This window comes from Coenobita brevimanus, chromosome 6 (assembly GCF_032717465.1).
Source record: "Coenobita brevimanus isolate Jiangsu-jjx chromosome 6, ASM3271746v2, whole genome shotgun sequence".
NCBI lineage: Eukaryota > Metazoa > Arthropoda > Malacostraca > Decapoda > Coenobitidae > Coenobita > Coenobita brevimanus.
The window spans coordinates 17,316,548-17,320,468 of NC_136959.1; positions in this window are offsets into that span (position 1 = coordinate 17,316,548).

Sequence of the window (3,921 nt, forward strand, 5' to 3'; positions counted from 1 at the left end):
GACATAACAGTAGCTAGTTTGAAGATGAGGGGACAGACAATTACAGATGTTGAAGATGTATATTAAGTGAAAAAAGTTGATTGAACATGATTAAGAATGTTAGGCTGAAGAAAGATGGCAGATGCAATACCTCAAGGAACAGAGTGTTTTGTTTAAGTAAAAGTCGCAACACTCCTGCCTCCGCCTCCACCACCACCACCACCACACAACACTCTTGAACGATTCCTGCCCCCTCCACCACCACCACCACCACCACCACGCAACACGGCCAGTATCACACGTCAATTTGTTCACGAGGGTGATTTGTTGTGGCTGTGGGCTAATTGATCACCGAGACCACAGGATTCATTGCCCCGGTGATGGCAGTATGTCTAAAATTACACTACTGGCGAGAGAGAGAGAGAGAGAGAGAGAGAGAGAGAGAGAGAGAGCGAGAGAGAGAGAGAGAGAGAGAGAGAGAGAGAGAGAGAGAGAATTTATATACATAGTTCTTTATACACATACGATTCTGTCTGTGCGCGATTCCAGCAAAGTAGTCTGAGATTAATATATTAAAAAAATATATATATCACAGGCCAGAAAGAGAATGGAGGAAAGACAGAGGCAGGCTGAGTGACGGTGCCGCAGTCTGATATAACGAGCGCTAATGAGAGCATCACGCTGTCACCACCCAGACCTGCAGAGTGGTGGTGGGGGAGTAGAGAGAGAGGAGAGACTCAGAGGCAGTAAAGGCAGTAAGAAGGGGGGCGGGTGAATGTGGAAATCAGGGTAAACGAAATTCCTGAAGAAGGGGAAAGTTGTGAGAAGATGGAATATTTAAACGGTGAGGTGAAGAGTGAGTGTGAATGTTCGAAAGTGGAAGACCGAGGTAGAAAAATGCTTTTGCGATAGGCGATGAAGGCTGGTGAAAGAAGATAAATTGAAAATGCTAATTTGGATAAAAAGATGTTGAAATGTCTGTTCAGAGAATGAAAGGGCAATGAAGGTAGTGCGAAAGGAAACGAGACTCCGTGGAGAGGTGGCATATGTATGGATAAGGGTGATGAGAATAGAAGAAGAGGTGCTAAAAGATGAGAGATATTTGTGTGGTGAGTGGCTGGAGGAGGGGAAGGATATTGCTCAGAGGGACGGCAGGGTGAGGAGTGAAAGGGAGTTTTGGGAGGGAGATAAAGGGTCAATATGATGGGAGTAGGAGATGTAAAGAAATGATGGGAGCAATTACCAGGAGATGAGAAGGTCTGTGAAGCGAGGAATAAAAGTGGGGAGAAAATGAAGGAGATTGGAAGGATTTGGGTCCACTCAGTTGGGAGCTGGTGAGGTAATGGAGGAGGTGGAATGCTTTAAATGGTGATGCAAGGACCGATTAGAGGTAAAAATGTGAGAGTGGAATAAGATTACAGGAGCAAATGGACTGATCCAAACAAGGATGCATGATATTCCCATGGTAAACAAACAGTGCTGTACAGGGTGGCCTAAAATGCGTGAAAACATTTCATTATGATTTAGCAGTAAAAGATTAAAGGTGCCATAATAAATCGCATATTATAATGCATTTCTGTGCAATTCAGAAAGCTTTATATTTACTTGATCATGGGGAGGGCAGAGCTTCTATCGCAGGGCTGGCTGCTGAGCGCAGACTTAGTATCAGTACCGGTAGTCCCTAGGATGGAGGCGAGAATAGGTGTGTCGCGTTTATGGGCACTGCACAAGTCAAAACTCTGAAAGCTCTGCGGAGGAGTTTCACTGGGCATGCATGAAACAGTTATCAAAATACAGAGAACTATGGAAAGAACAAGAGACACATTCACTGGACAGTAAGAGAACACCGACGACTAATATCCTCACAAAAATGCAGATATCTGACTCTGAGTTCCCCAGTCGTGAAGTGTTAGCTCTTTTACAACTCCAGTATCTTATCAATTTTACACTTCAAGGAGTACACAGAAACATATAACTTTATCTCTTTCTCTGTCTGCCCTCCTCTCTTCCTATTTCTCCCATCTTTCCTGTCACTTTTTATCACTCTTCTGTCCTTTTCAGGTGGCTTTACGTTGAGTGACAAGCCTAATGATTTCCTGTATGCCAAGACATTTACAACGCTGGGTGATAACCATATAACCAACCCATACGTGTTCCCTTCGTGTCAACAAGTGTGTTGGTGGAGGGTTTGTGCCCCTCCCCGTAAAACGACTAACTTAAAGACAAACGGCCACCCCATACGGGATTATGGCGTCTGGCTATAGACAGATTTTTTTTATATTAACATCATATATGGACATCCAGTTTGGTTAACACTATATCGTTGGATGGGTTATGAGAGAGGACAAAACTATAACTATGGTAAAGGTGTGCCTGATGAATGTTCAGGAGCGGAGTACTTGAAGTCAAATGAATGCAAATTATGCTGTGCTGCTAATAAGCAAGGGAATGCTAGCAGCCTGGTTCAGTTTTCTGGTTTTACGAATGACGTTGATCTAAAATCTACTGTACATACAATGAAAAAAGGTGATGTTGGCTGAGACTGTGATTTTCAGTACGATGTGGGGTTGAATAAAAAAAAAAAAGGAATTCGTGAAAGTTTAAACATATCACTGACTTTGATATAAAAACGTGCAACATTTGCTGCTGCAAGGGTGAATATTTATTTTCCTGGACCCTGCTATTTGCCGGGAGGCAAGGGTAAATGGAGAGGCTTTACTAAGTACACACACACACACACACACACACGTACTGGATTTAGTCAGCCGTGCCTGATATTGCGCAATATTTATACAAAATTCAGTGACAGTAGTGGATGGAACAGTACGTTGTTTGCCTTATAAATACAGATGTTCATGGTAATTCAAAATAAAGATACTGCAATACCTGTATGTATATATATATATATATATATTTTTTTTTATATATATATATATATATATATATATATATATATATAGAGAGAGAGAGAGAGAGAGAGAGAGAGAGAGAGAGAGAGAGAGAGAGAGAGAGAGAGATAGTGGCTGGATCCCATTGTTGCGTGTATCTGGCGCGTCTCATCCCCAGGTGTCGGATAGATAAACACGTCATAGATTTTTTTTAATGCAACGAAGAAACCAAAGCCCAGAAGCCAGCAAGACTTTTCCCTCCAAGAGAAAATAAAAACGAAATAACAGAACCAAATTCATGATCCGTTACTGATGCCTGGACACACTGTGCTTAAAAACGTGGAGGTTATACAGTAGGTAGTAAGAAATGCAGACTGAGGAAGACAGTTGCAGAGTTGACCTGCTGCATTCACGAAGGACTGGGAGTAAAGGTTAACTCTTCAGAGAAGAGGTTGACAGAAAAGGGATGAGAGTTTACTGATGGATGCTACGAGCCCGCCGTAGTGGTGGAGGGATGCACGTAAACAGTTTGGAGCAGCAACAGAAAAGAGATAAAGATGTAACAGTGCAGCGAGGAGAGGGACCTTAAAGGAAATCAGTAAGAGGAGAACAGTTAATGAAGGGAGAACCCTTTAACTCCACCTTGTTGAGAGGAGCTGAATGTGGGAAGCCTCCCTGCACATGAGAGTTGTACTCTACAAATGGACGAGTACAACCCATATATAAAGTCAACAACTAAGCAGGGGTAAGGAAGTCATGGAGTAGGCTTAGTACACATAATCTCTTGGAAGCAGATTTTACAACAGAAGTAACATGACCTTTCCAAGTCAGGACGTAGACTGTAGCACCAGTCGAACAGGGCGGTACTCCCGAGGTGAATGGCAGCTGGTGACAGAGAGGGCTGGAGCTCCCGCTTCACCATCCCTCAGGACCCGTTCCTGATCATTTCCCTTTGCTGAACATTTTCAGTGTTTAACACAGAGAGCAGGCCAGCACACTTTCATAACCCTCCACCTCCACCTGTCTGTACCACACAACATTCACATTGGTCACT